Source organism: Cyprinus carpio, chromosome A5, assembly GCF_018340385.1.
Source record: "Cyprinus carpio isolate SPL01 chromosome A5, ASM1834038v1, whole genome shotgun sequence".
NCBI lineage: Eukaryota > Metazoa > Chordata > Actinopteri > Cypriniformes > Cyprinidae > Cyprinus > Cyprinus carpio.
In genome coordinates, this window is record NC_056576.1 from 16,717,196 (window position 1) to 16,739,242 (window position 22,047).

The 22,047-nt window shown below is 39.2% G+C and overlaps 1 protein-coding gene across 3 annotated transcripts in view; it reads right to left on the bottom strand.

Annotated features, from left to right (window-relative positions):
* The window catches only part of LOC109053327 (whirlin-like), a 55,751-nt gene that overhangs the window by 29,354 nt on the left and 4,350 nt on the right, over positions 1–22,047 (bottom strand). The gene's annotated exons all lie outside the window — the stretch shown is intronic.

The following is a 22,047-nucleotide window of genomic DNA, read 5'->3' on the forward strand; positions in this document are numbered from 1 at the left end:
AACAATAACCACAGATTCTCCTTGGAGAAGCTCACTGACACTGACTTCAAAGACAAAGAGGAAGTACTACAAAAATAAGAGACATATACGGAACATGCTGATCCTCATCAAGCTTCTCACAAAATAAAAAGCATTCAGAGCCATGCAAGTGAATGAAATAACTCTGGCTCGCTCACAGAGAAGCACCCATGTTGGTCATTTACTCGGATCTACATAGATTAACATAAATGTTGATATGGAGCGGAACAACACATTCAATGTTGCTTTTTCTGTTGATGCATGAATTATAAACAATGGCATGTGTGTCCCAGTTTAAAACCGCTCACACAGACACTTTTGAGCAAAGGTAGGCAGGGAGCTAAAAATACGAGCACCAACCTGTAAAACTGTGTGGAGAGTTTCAGCTGCAGCCTCTGAATGGAGCACTTGACCAAATGTGGTCAGCTACATAATAACACCTCAGTGTGCAAAAACAACAGCACGGACAGCTAGCAGAGCTACTCAGCAGATCTCTTACATAACAGACAGTATGTGGGGAGTTTATAGCCATTGAGTAAAATAGATAGAATAAGAGAGACTCAGTGCTGTGTGGATGTACAACAGATGAGTCACATTATTCTATCTTTAGAAAAAGTAAGAGGGTTCAAAATATATTTTCTAAAATATTTGCCTGATGTCCCACAGATTCGTCATTTCGCCAAACCTCATACATCACACTAGTTAACCTTACTAGAGACATTATAAGGAGAGGAGACTTACTACTCGAATATATTTGAAAGAGAAAAAAGTAGCACTGAGTATGACAGCTGTAGTTCGACTTACAGGTAAAAAAAGCTAAGCAATGCTCAATATGGTGACTGTAGGAATGAAAATACTGTCTAAAAGTGCCAATCACCTGTTTGTTTACTCTAAAAATGCTTCTTTTTTTGAGTAATTTGAACTAAAGCAGCACAATATACAATATGAAACGATATCAAATTGTGTCTGATTGTACTCCCGATTTATGGAACTGGAGCAATTTTGGATATTTAAGTAATTCCCCATTCAAGTGGATTAGAGTATTTGCATGACTGGATATAGTTACCAAGAGAGCCATGTAGCGGACTTTTAAAAAACCTTTTTCATGAAAGGATGCAGGGGGGAAAAAAGGTTTCCAGAAAAATATTAAGTAGCACAACTACTTTTAACATTGATAATTCGAAGAAATTTCTTGAGAACCAAACCGGCATATTAGAATGATTTCTAAAGGATCACGTGACACCGAAGACTGGAGTAATGGCTGCTGAAAATTCACCTTTGCCATCATTGGAATAAATTACATTTTAAATATATTTAAATTTATAACAGTTATTTTAAATTGTAATAATATTGAAAATAATATAAAAAATAATATTGAAATAATTTTTTGATCAAATAAATGCATCCTTTATGACCATAAGAGACTTCTTTCAAAAACATAAAAAAATGCATACCAACATTGAACAGTAGTTTATAGACACAATATGACATCATTATTGAAAGATTTTATTACTGAAGGTTATTATGAAGATTTCACCATTCAAGTAAGTAGAGGCTGCTTGAAAATACCTGGAGGCGTTACCAAAAAAAGGGATGCATTCATAGCCTCAAAGAACTAAAACACTAGTTTTAGAAAGTAACACTCCAAAAGCAAAAAACATGGAGATGTAGGCAGATAGGAGAGAGAATGAGAGTGAAAATGAGGGCGTCTGACAGGGCTTTAGTGAATAAACCATAAGCCAGTGTCTCTTCATCATAGAGACAAAGGACACACCTGACATTTCTGTGCTGAGCCTTAGCAGACATAGCCTCCTCTTCGGATAAGAACATGTAACAATCCTATTCCACACTCCTACCTGACCAGACGCCAACTGAGACCTGTGCTGACCTGGATATAATGAGTGGTGACACAGTCGGCGATGACTAAACAATGACCTCACAGCCTTTAACATGTACGGGTCTGCTTATTCATTCTAAGCAATGCAAATCTGCCACCACAGTCACAAACACTAACAGCTGACAGTAAAAGAATTTTAAAATGAAAATTGTGGAAAGATTATAACCAAAAGGGTTAAGGTTTAGCTAGTTAGCATAAGCATGTTTGCCCCTGTTGGTAGATGCTGTAACGACACCATTATGGTGCTAAAAGTTATTTTTCTTCATTGAAATCCATTCACAATTTTTACCTGTACTGTAGCTCCAGAGTTATTATGCTACCTTCAAGTGCATCAGGGAAACTTGTCGCAATAATACCCAACTCATAGGTACATGTCACACATTCAAGTCAAAAAAATAACACAGAAGTAACAAAACAAAGGAATATTATATATTGTGAACAATAAACCCAGAAATAACTACAACTGAATTCAAAATGATTTAAAATGATTAATTTCTATTATTTATTTACACATGGTATCAAACGAGTTTGTGAAACATGAAGTAAACCATGAATGATGAGTATGTAACTTTACATCAGGTGTTTTGTACATCACATCTTTTGAAAAACTTAAAACAAAATCATTATAATTCACTACAGAGTTGATTTCTGCTCACTGACACTATATTGTATATACTGTATATTATAGATATATTATTTAATATCATCTACATTATAGATCACTGTTTCTGCAATGTTTAAATAGTTTTTTTTTATCATTCATGTATTCATGTACAGGTCCTTCTCAAAAAATTAGCATATTGTGAAAAAGTTCATTATTTTCCATAATGTAATGATAAAAATTAAACTTTCATATATTTTAGATTCATTTGCACACCAACTGAAATATTTCAGGTCTTTTATTGTTTTAATACTGATGATTTTGGCATACAGCTCATGAAAACCCAAAATTCCTATCTCAAAAAATTAGCATATTTCATCCGACCAATAAAAGAAAAGTGTTTTTAATACAAAAAAAGTCAACCTTCAAATAATTATGTTCAGTTATGCACTCAATACTTGGTCGGGAATCCTTTTGCAGAAATGACTGCTTCAATGCGGCGTGGCATGGAGGCAATCAGCCTGTGGCACTGCTGAGGTGTTATGGAGGCCCAGGATGCTTCGATAGCGGCCTTAAGCTCATCCAGAGTGTTGGGTCTTGCGTCTCTCAACTTTCTCCTCACAATATCCCACAGATTCTCTATGAGGTTCAGGTCAGTAGAGTTGGCAGGCCAATTGAGCACAGTAATACCATGGTCAGTAATACCATTTACCAGTGGTTTTGGCACTGTGAGCAGGTGCCAGGTCGTGCTGAAAAAACGAAATCTTCATCTCCATAAAGCTTTTCAGCAGATGGAAGCATGAAGTGCTCCAAAATCTCCTGATATCTAGCTGCATTGACCCTGCCCTTGATAAAACACAGTGGACCAACACCAGCAGCTGACATGGCACCCCAGACCATCACTGACTGTGGGTACTTGACACTGGGCTTCAGGCATTTTGGCATTTCCTTCTCCCCAGTCTTCCTCCAGACTCTGGCACCTTGATTTCCGAATGACATGCAAAATTTGCTTTCATCCGAAAAAAGTACTTTGGACCACTGAGCAACAGTCCAGTGCTGCTTCTCTGTAGCCCAGGTCAGGCGCTTCTGCCGCTGTTTCTGGTTCAAAAGCACACGCCTGTGCACGGTGGCTCTGGATGTTTCTTCTCCAGACTCAGTCCACTGCTTCCGCAGGTCCCCCAAGGTCTGGAATCGGTCCTTCTCCACAATCTTCCTCAGGGTCCGGTCACCTCTTCTCGTTGTGCAGCGTTTTTTTTTGCCACACTTTTTCCTTCCCACAGACTTCCCACTGAGGTGCCTTGATACAGCACTCTGGGAACAGCCTATTTGTTCAGAAATTTCTTTCTGTGTCTTACCCTCTCGCTTGAGGGTGTCAATGATGGCCTTGTGGACAGTAGTCAGGTCGGCAGTCTTACCCATGATTGCAGTTTTGAGTAATGAACCAGGCTGGGAGTTTTTAAAAGCCTCAGGAATCTTTTTGCAGGTGTTTAGAGTTAATTAGTTGATTCAGATGATTAGGTTAATAGCTCGTTTTAGAGAACCTTTTCATGATATGCTAATTTTTTGAGATAGGAATTTTGGGTTTCTCATGAGCTGTATGCCAAAATCATCAGTATTAAAACAATAAAAGACCTGAAATATTTCAGTTGGTGTGCAATGAATCTAAAATATATGAAAGTTTAATTTTTATCATTACATTATGGAAAATAATGAACTTTTTCACAATATGCTAATTTTTTGAGAAGGACCTGTATTCTGAACTTACAATATTTTACTTGACTTGAAGGGCAAATTAGTCACAAGGAATTTATGGCTCAGAAAGTTCTGTGGTCTCACGAGCAAGGACGGCAGATTTCAAGTCGAGTAGTTCCAGTGGGTGTTCCTAAAAAAAGACTATAAAGCTATAAAATTAATACAAAATGTGGATAGCTCAGAACATTTTTGTTCATTTTTGTTCATATCTTTGTAACAATATAGTAAGAAATGTTCATATTTAAATTTCTTGCTATTGATCACAGACATGGTATCTAGAAGAGACACATGTGAGACTTCTGAGAAATCTGAGATAAAGGAGACAATTACTACTAAATTAAAGTACTAATTAAAATAGTAAAAATAACTAAAATATAGAAAATATCTAATTTGTGATACTAAATTTTCAAAAAATGATGATACCCCAGAGATTTGACTACAGATGTGTCCCGTCCTCTCTTCTTATCTGAGCTTATTCTGCTCTCAGTCTGTCTCGTTTTTGGATGTAAAACATCACAACTGCAAATTAATGGAATCTGCAAACCAGCTGTTAATATGGCACAACTGTACAGGTAACCCATAATACTTTACATACTACAATCAAAAAACACTTTGAATTTTATAGGTGACTTTTCAGGTTAAAGTGAAAAGAGATACCATAAAAAAAATTTTAATTCATTTTTACGAGGATTAATAATCGAACACAATGTTTATCTGTCACAGTTTCAACGTACTAAATCACAGGGGTCTGTGGACAGTTTCGGAACAGCCCGTAAAAACTTTGCAATATGTGCACTACCCCCTGGAGACTTTAGACCTAGAAACACCATTAAACAGTAAAAAGAAAAAGTAGGTCTGAAGCACACCATTAAAAAAATGTCAAGAAAAGACAATCTTCACTCTTTAACATGAGAAAACTTTGGAACATACGTCTCAGCCTTCCCTCTGTCAGATTATCTTATCGCTAAAATACACTGATGATACTAAATATCTTACATAAAGATCTTTAGGGACATCAGAGCACTAAACCTGCCATAAAAGAGCAAAACTTAAAACATTCTGCCTCTTGTGATAAATCAAGCTCATGCTCAGTTTCATTTCTGTACCTCAGCACATTTGTCAAACCCTCATTGCTTTATATGTTCCCTTTTAAACTGTCTCTCCCATTGCGTTGACACAGTTATGGGGAAACTCCTGTTTACTCTGATACTGAAGTCTGGTTTGTTCATGTTTGTGTAGCTGCAAGAAGCAATGGAACTTCAACCCGCCAAAAGGGGAGGAGCTGACCTCTATATAAGTAGGCTGTGTGCACCATTTCATCAGAATTTTTCTCCTTCAGTGACGAAGATCACTCGCAGGTCATGCACCAATTCCTGCCTAAGCATAATGAGGTTATTTACGAAGTGCACAGACGTGGCTTTTCCCCCTCTGAGACAGATGGGAATCTACAATATGAATTTCCTAAATGATTGGCTGGTCTTAGCCAGATCGGAACAGGAACTCGTCGCTCACAGGTCACTGCTGCTCAGCGGCTTGGGCTAAAAATCAATTTAGTCAAGAGCTCTGTGCGGGCATGGATTACACCAGAACGCGCCATGATAATTCAGCGGCTAGTGGCGTTATTCAGACTCTGGACTTCACGTCCCCTCAGGGCTTTTCAGAGGATGCTCGGCCTCATGTCAGCCACTTCCTCTGTGATTCCTCTGGGCCTGCTTCACATCCTCCAGTATTGGCTCAAAGCTGATGTCCCGTCCTATGCTTGGTGCCCGGGACATTTTCATCAGGATAACCCCCTGCTGCATCAGAGCTGTGAAATGAAAAGCCCATTGGAAAACCCCTCACCTGTTTCAATCTGGCGTCCTGTTGGGACTGACTTCCAGAAGGAAGGTAATCATGACAGATGCCTCCAACAGGTTGGGGAGCTCTGTACAAGGGCAGACCACCGTTCGGCTCCTGGTCAAACCTGGAGCAATGCTTGCACATCAACTGCCTTGAGATGATGACATTTTTTTCTAGCCCGAAAAAATTCTTTCTGTTGACCTTAAATGGGCACTATGTCCTGGTCCATTTGGACAACATAATGTCCAATGTCAGGGAAGTCAGATGTTCGGTTCGCCTGGGAGAAAATATTGTTTATTTTGAGGTTAGTTGGGTGTTATGTTCTCCTCCGGCAGTGGCCCCACCATTGAGGATGGACCTCCTCTCGCAAATGAAGGGCATGATTTGGCATCCCTGGCTAGAGCAATGGAGTTTTCATGTCTGGCCTCTCGACAGGAGTCTTTTCAGCTCCTTGTGAGTGTAACTAATACCATTTTGGAGGCTAGGGCTCCGTCTACAAGATGTCTCTACGCCCTTAAATTTTCAGTCTTCTCTGTATGGTGTGCAGTACAGAACGAGGACCTGTCCTGTTGTGATGTGTCCTACGTGCTAACCTTTCTAGAAGAGCTGCTGGACAAGGGGCACATCCCTTACATGCTCAAAGTATATGTGGCAGCCATCGCAGTGAATCATTCTCTCGTGGCTGGCCAGTCAATCTGCAAAAATGGTCTGGTCGTTAAGGTTTCTGAGGGGAGCTCGGAGATTCAGTCAGCCTCGACCTCATACTGTGCTGACTTGGGACTTATCTATAGTACTCAGAGCCCTACAGGGCCCTCCTTTCGAGCTGCCCCAGTCGGCCCCTGCCACTTAAGACCGCCCTCCTTCTGGCTCTGGCATTGGTTAAGTGAGTGGTTGACCTGCAAGCACTGTCAGTCAGTGCTTCATGTCTTAAAGGTGCCATAGACTGCAAAAATCACTTTTATAAGGTGATTGAACACAGTTGCGTGGCCGTAGTGTGTGTAAACAACCAGCCTATAATGGTAAAAATCCACTCACTCATTGTTTAATAATCCCAAAAAATCATAAACAGTCTCTCCACACAAGCAGTTCTATTACATCATACTCTGAGAAAGTCCCGCCCATTTGTGACGCTCTCTGCCCTATACACAGCCCTGAGGGAGAAGCAGCGGTCCGCCAAGTATGTTTTCTTGCTGTAGCTGCTGGAGGTACAATGTCAGCGCCAAAGAGCCATTAAAAGTATTGTGTGTTGGGATGTACCAACGAGCATAAGAATCTCCATAGACAGCTAAGAACATGGTGGTTACATTTCATTTTCAAAGGACAAAAAAAACAGAAAAGTCCTATACGCTTTTGCTAACATTTTACACCGGACTGCCTCACAAACGAGGGTCAGTTCAGCACTGGAGTTGTGCAAAGATTGCTTCTGAAAGAGGGATCGATACCAATGCTTCATGCGCAAACGTCCAGATTCCAGACAAAGTAAGCTTCACACATCATATTTTGTTTTCCAAAAGAGCTTATTGGCTCTCTGTAAGGCTAATGTTGCTAAAGCTACCATTGTCTCTGCCTGTTTTCACTAATGCTGCCTTCACGTGCTACCAGTATGATTGTGAATAGGAATGTGTTAAAAATTGCATTTGGAAGCAATGTGAGGATCAGTAACACAGTCACCACCATTACCATAACATAACCATAACACTGGTATGCCCGCGAGCATGAACTCTTGAAGCTCCGCACTCTTCTGAGAAGGAAGCTCATTTTCATTTAAAGGAGACATACACATAAACAGCGCGTTTTGGCTCATACCCTAAAAGTGGCAATTTCAACAAGCTATAAAAAGTTATCTGTGGGGTATTTTGAGATAAAACTTCACATACACATTCTGAGGACATCAGAGAACAATTTTAAATATTGTATCAGTGCATTCTAGGGCACCTTTAAAATTTGTAGCATTTTTACTTTTAGTGTGTATGTGTATAACTATTTGAATCCTATAATTTAAGCTTTTATTTTCTCTATCCTTATTTACGTTTAATTTACATAAGTTATCATATGTTCTATGTTCTATTTTCTTTTTCTACATTTCCATTGTTGCCATTACTGTTATCATAGCTATTTTTTCCCCAAATATTTTACTATTAATTTGCATTCATTCATTTATTAACCCTCTGGAGTCTAAGGGTATTTTTGGGGCCTGGAGAAGTTTTGTCATGCCCTGACATTTGTGCTTTTTTCAGTTTCTTATAAATATCTAAATGGCTAAAGTCTAATTCTCTGTAATCAGCACAAACTAGGCTATAATAATATGTGAGCAGCATGTATGTACATGATTGTGTTTTTTGAGAAAAAAAATGTTATGCGTGGTTAGTGAAAAACTAAAAATGTTTAAATCACTTGAATAAGCAATAAAAACACATACAGAAAATTGGTTCCCAGATATTTGGAGAACTGGAGCTTGTACTAAATGATGTGAAAATCATCTTGTTTACTCACTTACAGAAACAATATATTGATTTAAATTTTCTAAAGACACTTTTTGTTGGTAAAAGTCATATGCGAGTAGGCGTCAACTATCATGAATTCACACCTGAGAAGACAAAGACCTGCATAATGAGCTGCATAATGAGCCATTCAGTCAGCTGTGTCACTGAGAGGGATGAGTTACAAGAAAGAATGTGAGGACAAAATAAATCTATATAATTTTATGTTTGTAGTTTATTTAGAATATATTTAATTATCCCACAACATAATTTAATATTCACTTGTGAGTGCAGTTAAAACAGTTTATAGGAACAAGCTGACTTTCAAACTGAATTTTTTTGCATCATTACTCCAGTGACACAATCCTTCAGAAAATCCTTTTTAACAATCTGATTTTCTACAAAAAAACATTTATTGCATCATCATCATTATTATTATTATTATTATTATTATAATGTTTGAAAAGAGCTGAGAATTTTTTTTTTAGGTTTTTTTAGGGGGGATAAATTGAAAGAACAGCAATGATTGTTACATTTGTTACAGTTACATTTATTGGTACATTTATATTATTTACATCAAGCTTTTGAGTGGTATAGTAGTTATAGTATAGTATATTGTTATTGAAACTTCATAATATTTCACTTGATTATACATTTAGTCAGGAATTATAGTTCGGAAAAAGTCTTTGGAAAAAGTCTAACTAGTAAAATGTTTACACGTTATGTGAAAACTAGTACAAGTATATAAATCAATAAAAAGAGACTTACTCATGTTTATGATCTCTGCGAATAAATTCTTTTTTCTGAGGAATCCAAATCTCAAATCCTCAACCACATCACATCTTTTTGGGGTGAATTATGTCTTATTCCTCTCATCTCATCGCGAAGCAAACAGTAAAATAATAAAACTTGAAGAACAGTCTCGCTGCGTTGTCTTCTGTTGTGTGGGCGTATTCAAAAGCCGCGCGCTTCAGTGAAACATTTGAATCTCAAAAGCGCGCTCGGCGCGGGGGGCGTGGTCGCATTACAAGATAATGAAGGGAGACGTGAAAAACGTACATCGCGTTGTTTTCCATATGGATTACTTTATCACAGAATATTTTTTTTTTCGGCAGCACTTGTTTAGATTAGACATGAGGCTTTCAAATCTCTCATCTCTTCGTTGAGTATTCACTATAGATCTCTCCATGAGTTACAGTTCATTTTAATGACGCATTGTATCTGAAGATCAGCGCAGCCAAAGGCTGCAGACAGCACTCCTTGTTTGTTATCTTATTTTTATAAGTGCCAAAGTTTTGTTGTTATTATGTCTACAAAAAAAAGTAGACCCTTTACAGATTCGATTGATGTACATTGCACTTACTGTACGATCAAAACTGAAAGTGTAATTTAAGTTCTTTGCGGGGTTATCAGGAGAAAATACCCCAAAACGCGTATACGCGTTAATCGACTCCAGAGGGTTAAATCATTTATAAAAAAAAAATCCCCTAGCTCTATTTTTTGGGGCTTGCAGAGTGGCTTTGTTCTGCACAGCATAGCAATATTGGACATGTTCCCCATAAATGTGTCAGCGCAACAGGAGAGACCATAAGGATGCTATAAGGATTAGGATTCAAATCGTTGATGGTCGGAAGCGCCATTGGTTTGTGCCGCTACACGAACGTGAACAAATCAGGCTTCAGTATCAGAGTAAACAGGAGTTTCCCCATAAGCGTGTCAACGCAATGCTCATTCCCTTATCTCAGAGAACAGAGGTTACGTTAGTAACCGGAGCATTATTCATTCTCTGTAAATCTGGATGGAGGACTCATATTGTGTAGAAGGAAGGGCAGAGGACTTTTCAATTGTCATAACCCATTCAGAAAGGAAAAGGTCAAAAGTAGAACGTATGCCTCCAGGGAGGCACAAAAATATCTCACTTGAAAAGTTTGAAGGCAGCAAAGGTGGTTGAGATAAATAAATATAAACATGTTATCTCTGTTTGTAGAGAAGGTTCACTACATACAGTATGTTCATTTTCAGCTGCTGTTAACAAAAATAGTTGCAAACCTGCCCAACGGGAGTTAATAACACAAAGGTACTTATTGAAGTCTAAAAACAAGAGAGACTTATTTATTTCCAGCTGTCACGCCTGGTTTGTTACATGTTCTTGTTTTCATGTCTTTTGTTTTGTAGTTTGATTCATGCTGTTAGTGTCATGCTACCCTTGCCCTCATGTATCATGTCATGTGTTTATCAGTTCTGTTTGCTCAATGGTTGCTTTAGTCATGTGCCTTGTTTCCCACTGGTTGGTTTGTGTCATGTGAACCTTTTTGTTTGGTATATATAGCATTCATTTAGCCATTGTCTCTTGTGGTGTATTGATGTTGTAACCTGCTGTTGGTGAGTTGTGTTTCTGTTCACGGTCAAGTCTGTTCATGCCAAGTCCGTTCATGCCATGAGACACATGAGACATTGTGATGCCGTGTCCCGGACATTGTGATGCCGTGTCCCGGAGCGACAAGACAAAACCAATAAAACCCATTATAAATGAAGCATTTGTTGCATCCAGTATTTACGGATTCTAATGACTTATACTGTCTTTTTACGCATTGCATCGCGCTGCATAAACATAAAACCATGTCTGCATTTGTGATCGGAGAAAAGACAAACAACAAGCGCTACCCTACACTGCACAAAACTTGCGTTTGAATCATCAGTGGCAAATTCTTTAAATATGAAAACCTACTTACAGACTGTGATTTAAAACAGCCGGCGTTGTAGTCTATTCTTCCAGGATCAGGAAACAGTCCTCCATTAAATGCACTGCACACATCTGAATATTTGGGTTGAACTGCTCTGGAACAGTGTTGTAAATACAACTAAACCACTGATTTTTAGTCGTGTCCTCTTTTGGAAGGCCAAACAAAGTATTTTCGATTTTGCGACGAAACACACAGTGACTCCATTACATGGCAGTGGTGGTGGCAGCAACAATAAAGTTACGCTTTTTTTCTTTGCATCAACATTTGGGTGGCGTTTTGCAAATCTTCCCACATCATGATGTAGACATGTGGGGGTGTGTTTAAACGAGGTGTTTATGGCATGAGGCGTGGACCAGTCTTAATTTTATAGAATATCTCTTTGGGTTTGGGACTTAAGTCTTTCACAAACAGCTTGTAACACTCCAAAGAGAAAGGAAAACTTGAAATCACATCATATGACCCCTTTAATAAATTTACACTTGGATTCATCACTACGCTCGCCTCAGTGGACTATCATTACAGAATATACAACCAACAAAATGAACCCAGCAGTTTCACACCTCCTCTGCCATCGTCAGGGTGACAGGGCTGTAGAGGACTATGTGGATGACTTTTGTGGTTTGTGCTATTTGGTGGACTTCAATGACGTTGCCCTCAAGGACAATTTCCGGTTTGGACTATCTCATGAAATATCATGTTTGATGCTACTACATACCCCACACTGGACTCTAGAACAGTATATAGACTTTTCTCTGCGGTTGAGTGGATCTGCTTTCACTGTGGGTGTCGTGGAGAAGGAACACGACACTAAACCAGAGCTAGAGTCTGCTCATATCACAACTGTCAAGCCAGAGCCTGCCCACATCATGTCTGCCAAGCCACAGACTTCTCACATCTTGTCTGCTATGCCAAAGCCTGCTAACATCATGCCTGCTATGCCAAAGCCTGCTCAAATCATGTCTGCCAAGCCACAGCATTCCACATCATGCCTGCTACCCCAAGGCCTGTTCACACCACGTCTGTCAAGCCAGAGTCTGCTCTTGTCATGTCTGTCAAGCCAGGGCCTGCTCACATCACCCCTGCCAAGCCAAAGCCTGCTCACGTCATGCCTGCTACACCAGAGCCTGCTCATGTCATGTCGGCTACTCCAGGGCCTGTTCATGATACGTCTGTCAAGTTACGTCTGACAAGCCAGGACCTGCTAACGTCAAGCCAGCTACTCCAGAGCCTGCTCATGTCATGCCGGTCACTCAAGAGACTCTTCACAACATGGCCGCCATTCAAGAGCATCGTTGCAAGATGGCCGCCACACAAGAGTCTATTCACAAAATTGCCGCCCTTCTAGAGTCTCGTCAGGTCTCAGCTGATCGTCCAGTCTCGTCATGTCTCAGCTGATCTTCCACAGTCTCGTCATGTCCCAACTGATCGTCCAGAGTCTTGTCACATCGCAGCTGATCGTACAGAGTCTTGTCAAGACATGGCCACCATTCCAGAGCCTCATCCCATTATGGCCGCCATTTCAAAATCTGCTCATGTCAAGCCTGAGTCCCCGGCCAAGATGGCCACCACGCCTGAGTCCCCGGCCAAGATGGCTGCCACACCTGAGCATCACCTTGCCACGACGACCAAGCAAGTTTCCCCAAAGGATTTTTTTGGGGGGCTATAGTACCCAAGCTCCTGCGGATGCAGAGCTTGGGCCAGGACTGATGAGGCTGATTGTTAATGTGATGGACCCACCACTGATGTCAGTGCGAGCTGCTGACATCCCAGTGGTTTATATGCTCTTATATCTCTTCTGCACACGAGTCTGCTCCAGAGGCCTCTTCTGTCCATGAATCTGCCTCAGAGGTCTCTCCTGCCCATGAGTCTGCCAGAGGCCTCTCATTTCCACCAATCCACTTCAGTGCCTCCAGAGGTGGCGGCGTCCGCTGCAGAACCTACAGAGGTGGGGGCATCTGCTTCATACTGTAACTCTCTGCCTGTCCTGTCACAGCCAACGAAGCCATCCATGAACTCTCTGTCTGTCCCATTACGGCCAAGGAGGCCCCTCACTAACTCACTGTCTGTCCTTCCATGGCCATGGAGGCCGTTCAGGAACTCACAGAATGTCCTGTCATGACCAAAGAGGCCGTTTATGAACACTCTGCCTGTCATGTTGTGGCTATGGAAGCTGCTCAAGAACTCTCTGCCTGTTCTATCATGGTTAAGTGGTCTGTCCACATCTTCGGCACCACTCAGCCATCCTGATCTGCCTGCTCCGCCATGGCTCCATGCTCCTATGGATCTGATCCATGGCCCGGGTCCTCCGTTGATCCAAAGTCTGCCTCTATTCCATGGCCCAGGTCCTCCAGTGTTTCACTGTCTGCCACTGCTCCACGGCCCAGGTCCTCCAGTGCTTCATTGTCTGCCACTAGTCCATGATCCAGGCCCACCTCTGCTCCATGGTTTAGACCTGCCCTTGCCCTAGGGTCCAGGTCCACCACTGTTCCATGATCCATGCCATGATCCATGTCCTGTTCCCCTTCACGGGCCTGGCCCTCTGTCCCTCCCCCTGTTTCACCTCAGCTCCACCAACCTCCTGGAGTTGTTGGGTTTTGGGGTTTGTTTGGGCGTCTCAAGCCACCCTTGGGGGGGGGGGGGGGGGATATGTCACGCCTGTTTTTGGGGTTTGTTTCATGTTCTTGTTTTCATGTTTTTTATTCTATAGTTTGATTCATGCTGCCTTGTGTATGTGTCATGTTGTCATTGGTTATTGTCTTGTCATATGATTATCAGTTCTGTTTGCTCATTGGTTGCTTTAGTCATGTGCCTTGTTCCCGATTGGTTGGTTTGTATCATGTGACCCTTTTTGTTTGGTATGTATAGCATTCATTTAGCCATTGGGCCCTATACACCCGGCGCAAGTGTTTTTGCTAGTTTCAGCCTGACGCAGTTCTCATTTTCTTGTCCTGTGCCACACTGTTTAAATAGGAAATGCATTTGCGCCAATTTGTGCATCCATGGGCATTTTGGTCTAAAAATGAGGTGTGTTCAGGTGCATTGTTGGCGCGTTGCTATTTTGAAGAACTGAAAATAGACTGTGCCATAGACCAACTCAAACCTTGTCTAAAGTCTGGTGCAATATTTTTTCTTTGTTATTTAAAGAGCGCATTAGTAATATGCGCCCATAGGTGGGTGCACAACGTGCGTACACTTTGCTTATTACACATACAGGGACGTGAAGCAGCACACAAACATTTTTAAAAATGAAAAATTACATTCCGACCTGTAAATAGCGAACCCGCCATGGTGTGAGCGCAACTGGCTTTTAAAGGGGATGGGAGATGAGACTCTGATTGGTTTATTGCACGTTACGCCCCAAAAAACAAAAGCCGACCATTTCCCTATCGTTAAACTGCGCCATGTGCTTTAGACCATGCGCTTAGATCGTTAAAATAGGGCCCATTGTCTCTTGTCATGTTTTGATGTTGTAACTTGCTGTTGGTGAGTTGTGTTTCTGTTCATGGTCAAGTCCGTTCATGCCAAGTCAGTTTATGTCTTGTCAGGTTAAGTTTGTTTCAAGTTTGTTTCAAGTCAAGTCAAGTCAAGTCTTCATTTGTTTGTATTTTGGATCACACTTTGCTTAATAAATCTGCACTTGGATTCATCACTACGCTCGCCTCAGTTGTCTATCATTACCCCAACTCTAATCATTCTTTAAAAGAAGAGATGCGAGGAAAACAGAGCATATTTGAGTCAACTACAATGCCAATATTTCCATTTGCTTGTTTATTGTTCCATAAACTGTGGCAACGCAGTGTGAAGACAAGCAAATAAAAGACGCACACTCCATTAAAATACCAACAGCACCTATTACAGTCAGTATAAATTTTGATGTGTTCAGTACATGGTCACACAACAGGACTGGAGAAAAATGGTATGGCCTCTAAAAAAAGAAGAATAACAGAAACAAATAGTAGTTGGCCTAGAAGAAAAGCTAATTGCTCTCCACCGCTTTTCTTCAGGACTAATATTTTTCAGCATAGCCCGCACTCTAAACTTGGCAATGAAGTGTACTGTAAATACGGTCACAAATCCATTTTGACAGTGAATGATTGCTTTCTAGATATGCACTGCCATATGTACCCTCTAAAAGCTAATAAGCATGACAAAAACTTAAAAAAGAAAGAAAGGTTAAGAAAAAAAATAATATATATAATATGTATAATATATATATATATATATATATATATATATATATATATATATATATATATATATATATATATATATATATATATATATATATATATTTAATAATATTAAATATAATATTTTCCGGTGTCAATTTTTTTCTGTGATGGCAAAGCTGAATTTTCAGCAGCCATTACCCCAGTCTTTAGTGTCACATGATCCTTCAGAAATCATTGATGTATGATGTGTTTTTTTTGAAGAAATTTTTCTTGTCTTCAATGTCGAATGTTCTTTTTTTAATAATTTTTAAAAAAAAAAAAAAAAAAAAAAACTACCACTGAGACGAATGGAAATGCTCATGGATAGCTCTCTCTCTGCAGGTTATTGAAAGACATCCTTGGTTAGCACAGGAAGGAAAAAAATAGGAGTCTTTAAATCCATGCTCTCAGAGTCTTTTACACATTCCATTGGCAACAATAAGGCTACTTACAAAATAGTTAAATGATTGTTTAACTAAAGTAAAATCTACTTAAGCACTTCTAATCCACTGTTAAACTACCTAATCACTGCCTAATACATACAAACTCTCTGGCTCTCACTTCATGTACTGTACATTCACATTGCCTATAACACACGACTACACAGCTCTGCAACAACAGTTTAGTATTAAAAATTTTGAACCAAACATTCAATACAGAGAAAGTGATATTCATTCAGGTAGGCGCCTGGGAGCTTTTTATGCTGTGTGAAGTACTGGGTTAAAAATGGGTTTAAAAGTGGGTTTTTCACAGGAACATGGAACTGACTGGGTTGCTCTAAAATAAGGTAAATAAAAGGAGAGATAAATTTGCTGTCACCTTCAATATGCATGGAGAATTACCTTTGTCCACCATTTGCAATGGCTCTTGCTCTCTCTGATAGCTTCATGCCTTAAACTCATTTCAATCTCAATAAAAAAACAGGACTACTGTGCATCCTCACAAACAAACTGTCATCTCACAAAAATCGTTGAGCTTCACTGTTGATTCACTCACATGATTCAGTGCAGTAAATGCAGCACATGCACAGCCAGGCACTTAGTAAAGATGAAGTATATGTAAATTACAAGGTCAGCAGTCAGACATTCTGATACCTTGAATTGGACGTCGGCATGCAGTGTGATTGATCTAATATCTGTCAAGTCCAGCAGGCAGCAACAATAGTAGACAACTTTTCCAACTCATCAGTACAAAACAGCTGTCCTCACTGTGGTAATTGCTGTTTTGGGGCTTGAATAGAGGGAGATCAAAGTGAAGCAAATATAAAGAGAAATAAATTTAAACAGGCTGCAAGTGTCACGACAGGTTGAACAGTAGCTGGTTACAGTGCTTCATTTCACAGAATTTAAAATTGTTCTGGTAGATAGATAGAGCTTTAACAAAGAGCGAAACATATTATCAGTGAGGCTAAAGATGATTAATGCCTCTCACTTCACAACAACTCAGCCATTCTAAAACACCCACAGTTTTAATTACACAACTTTGCAAAACATCAATGAAATAAACAACATTTACACAACCAGACAAATTTTTGGACACACGTCCTCCTATTGCATTATTACTATTTTCCACTACCATAACAGAAATGGTAATATGGGTATTATGTAGTGACTAAAATGATTAAACAATACCAAAATTATCTTACAATTTTCTACAGTATAAATCAGCTCAAAAAATCCTGCCAATTTATGGTCTAAAAAAAAAGTCACAATCATTGACAAGACATAATCATTTCTCATCATCTGTTAAGAAATAATATGCATTTCTATCTGCCAATGCCAATGACTAGCCAAAACACATTTTAAAATTGCATGACAGAATAATGAAGCATGAGGTTTAAAATGAATGGTGGAATTTGTATTCTAAATGAATGCAGTCATTCTCCAGGGATAACAGGAGGCAAAAGAAGAGACACTGCACACAAGCAAGCAAGAAATAAAGAAAGAAAGATAGAAAGAAAGAAAGAAAGAAAGAAAGAAAGAAAGAAAGAAAGAAAGAAAGAACAATGATCAACTAGTTAAACTCAGCAGGAAGGCCAGAGGTGTGTGCACAGGAAATCTATGGCCACAAGATATACAAACATTCATGTTCTACAAGAAGGTAACTATAAAGAACAAGTTAAATTCCACTAGTGCAGACTCAGACTCACTGTGATCTCAACACACAAACAAAAAGTTGACCTAACTTAAATAAAGCTAAAACACCTAAACTGACCTAACTAAAAAAAATAAAATAAGGCAACCCACTACAGTTAACACTAATTCAGCTACTGAAAACTTTTGTTCATATAAAGAATTTGAAAAAAAAAAACTTGTCAAATAAAGGACAAATCAAGATTGCTTAGCAATGTAAGAAGCTACAAACCTTGTCCTTTCATCGTGATTGATTTTAAAATCCCACTACATAACATGGGTATTATTTGCCTATTAAAACTAGAGAAAAACACATTACCCTGATAGGTAAATATATTAAATCCCAGAATTGCAATGAGACAGGGGCAGCTGTGTGTTCACTTCTCACTGCTGTGTGTGTGCACTTGGATGGGTTAAATGCAGAGCACCAAATCTGAGTATGGGTTACCATACTTGGCAAATGTCACGACTTTCACTATTCACTTTCATATATTTTTACACACAAATCTCAAACACAGTGAGATCAACAAATGTTGACTGAGTAAAAATATGAACTATGAAGCATGTAACAACTAATTAACGGCAACAACAGCAGCAGCAGTAGAATCAATTAAGCCAGTCAGGCAATAATCATTTTTTTAAATAATAGTTACCACATAATTATGTCAAGCAGCAGTGCACGATGGGAACTTGCAAAACACTGTTCATATAAAATTGAATGTTAGGATGACTCAAATTGGAAAACTGGGACAACATTTGGACAGATTTTGAACTAAAACTTGATTCCTCCTAAAATAATTTTGTTCAAACCATTTTTTAACATCTGTTAGAAGAATGTTTTGCAAGTTGCATTTTTTACAGTTGCTTCCAACCAAGCGTCATTGACTTTCCTATTCTCCAGTGGAATCATAAAACAAGCTTGTGTTGGTGAATAATATAGAATAACAACAGTGTCAAGCTTCATTGTTCTTGCATTAGAAAGAGGTTATTTATTCATACTTGCAGTAGGTCCATTGCGAGTTTTTGTCAAGAAGGAAAAGCACTTAGCAACATCATGGTGGGTCTACTCTATACTCTCTTTCTAGAAGCCTCTCAGCTAAAACTGAGGGGAAAAGAGGTCTCTAATTGACTCTACATTTATTGGTTCCTCCAGCATCCATTTGGACTTTTAAAATCTCCATGACAGTGCGGCAGATGGACTGTGTAAAACTCCATTGCCAGCAACCTCTGCCCCTCCACTCTCAGTATCGCTCACTCTCCCTCTCTTGCTCCAAGCTATGATAAAAAAATATAATAATAATAAAAAAAAAACATCTCTTTTGCTTTGATGAATTGAACCATCTTATCTTTCACTGACCCATTCTGTCTTTGATGATCCTCAGTTGTTGTAAAACAAATCAGCTTTTCATTATTCTGACACTTACATAACCATAAACTCTCCCCACAGCATTATCTCTGACTTTGCCTCTGTACCTTATAAAATGGTCAACGTTCATCATGGTGGTAAAAAAAAAACAGTGCCGTTGAGCTCTGTTTGTTCCAGAGCCATCAGATACGGAGTGCACTGTGTTTGGGGTTGATCTACTGTGTGCTGGAAGTTGGATTGGGGGATGTTGAATGTTAGCTGCTCACATGAAGGGAGGTCTCAGTGCTTATTGCTAATTTTACTGAAAAAAATAATAAAGAGATAAATATAGGGCATCAAGATAAGACTTGAAATACAGAGGAGTACAAGCCGCTGTGTCGCCATCATTTACATTGCTGTCACAATTTGTCATTGAGAATAATTACTTTAGACTGGCAGGTCAATAGGGGTGAGACTCCGACAGAGAGAGCAGACGATGTGACTTTGCCTGCTGTACTTCTTTGTCAAATCCCCTGTTATTCAGCAGATTACTTTAAAACCAATGATCAAGCTTTAGTTATTAAGGTTCAGATGACTGAAGCAGGATTTGAGTGACTTTTTTGTTAGGCTGTGATGCCAAGTCTAAAGGTCATTGCACACTGAGTGCTTAAAAAATAAACACGACCTCATGTAAAATAAATATGACCTCACGTTATGTCAATCACATTAACACTGCCTACGAAATTTTTGTCCGTCATAAAAAAATTCATTCGAAAAAACACATACAAAAATTTTGGAGTATATAAAAAAAGTTAAAATCATATATATATACACACACACACACACACAAACAAAAACAAAAAGATAGAATAGAAAAAAAATAGAAAGCTAGAGTTTTTTATATATATAAAAAAGAAGATAAATAGATAAAGTAGAATTAAAATAGAATAGAAAGTGCTAGAGTTAGAGGGTCAAATAAAGGTGGAACAGATGTGTTTTAAGTCGTTTCTTGAAGATGGCTAAGGACTCAGCTGCTCATATTTGAGTTGGGCAGGTCATTCCACCAGGAGGGAGCATTTAATTTAAAAGTCTGTGAAAGTGATTTTGTGCCTCTTTGAGATGGCACAATAATGCACCGTTCACTTGCAGAGTAAAGTAATGAATTTAAGTAAAGGGGTGCAGAGCGAGTGGTAGTAAATTTGTAGGCAAATATTAATGCCTTGAATTTTATTTTACAGTATTTATTACTGGTAGCCACTGCAAACTGATGAACAGAGGTGTGACGTGCATTCTTTTCTGCACATTAAAGATTAATTTTGCAGTGGCATTTTGGATTAATTTTAGAGGTTTGATAGAAGTGGCTGGAAGATCTGCCAAGAGAGCATTGCAATAGTCCAGCCTGGACAGAAAAAAAGCTTGAACAAGGAGTTGTGTTGCATTGTCTGAAAGAAAGGGCCTGATCTTCCAAATGTTGTATAAAGCAAATCTGCAGGACCAGGCAGTTTAAGCAATGTGGTCTGAGAAATCCAGCTTATCATCAATCACAACTCCAAGGTTTCTAGCTATTTTTGAAGGAGTTATGGTTGATGAGCCTTACTGGATGGTGAAATTTTGATAAAGTGATGGGTTTGTTGAAACCACAAGCAGTTCTGTCTTAGCCAGGTTGAGTTGAAGGTGATGGTCCATCATAAATGTCTGTTAGACATGCTGAGATGTGATCATCAGGATGGAATGAGAGCCAGAGTTGAGTGTTATCAGCATATCAGTGATATGAATAGCCATGTTTCTGAATGACAGAACCTAGTGATGCCATGCAGACAGAGAAGAGAAGTGGTCCAAGAACTGAGCCCTGAGGCACCCCAGTAGCAAAGATGTTGCAACTTGGACACCTCATCTCTCCAAGTTACTTTCAAGGACCTATCTGAGAGGTAAGACTCAATCCACTGACGTTCGGTTCCTGAGATGCAATTTTCCAATAGGGCTGACAGGAGAATCTGGTGGTTCACCATATCAAAAGCAGCGGACAGATCCAGCAAGATATGTATAGAAGATTTGGAAGCTGCTCTTGCCAGTCTTAGGGCTTCAACAACTGAGAACAACTGAAAAACACCAGTGTGAAGGGATGTGTTAATGATGTGAGTGAGTGCAGGTACAACGGCAGGAGAAATGACTTGAAAGAGATGAGATGGAATAGGATCAAGCGGACAAGTACTGTAATAGGATAATTGGAAAGGATGAGTTTAGAGACTTCTGCCTCAGAGACTGGAGAGAAAGATGAAAACTAAAAAATTGTGGTGTGGCAAACTGTGCACTGAGGTTTGTAATTTTATTAATGAAGAATGTGGCAAAGTTGTCAGCTGTTAGAGTTGATGATTAATTCACCGCTTTTATGAATTGTTCAGGTCCTAATGGGAAGCAGAATGGATCCAATTAATAAACGAGAGCAGGAATCCCAACAGGGGTGGCTCTGAACATACCTATTAGCTCAGCACGCAAACAGAAACTACGGCAATTAACGTGGAACAATGACACTGGACGAACTGCTGGAATTCAGCTATAACAGCCAGGATTCATTCAAAAGGATCAACATTTACTATGTAGAAATTAGTCTTGTCAGGCTAAAACAAATAGCACATAAAGAACAAGTCACTGGTCACAGTGAGAAGAGGAACTACTAGTAACTGAATTCGACCATGTTAACAAGGTTTTTGGCATCTAGGAAGTTTCAAAGCTTAGGCAAGTAAACAAAATAGCCTCAAGTGCAACTATCTATATATTTTGCTTTGTTTCCAGAGTTATGTTCATAAAATAATCAGTAGCTACTTATTACATTTGAATGGATGGATATTTTGACCACAAAGACATAATTGCAACTAAAACAACCAATTATTTATATTGTAGACAGATGCTTAGTATGATTATCATATCGCAAAGGCTGTGACAAATAAAATAAATATATATGCTTTGTGTTTCATAGTGAAGTGCAGCACTGTGTTCATTTACATGCGAGCAGTTCATGATGTAAATG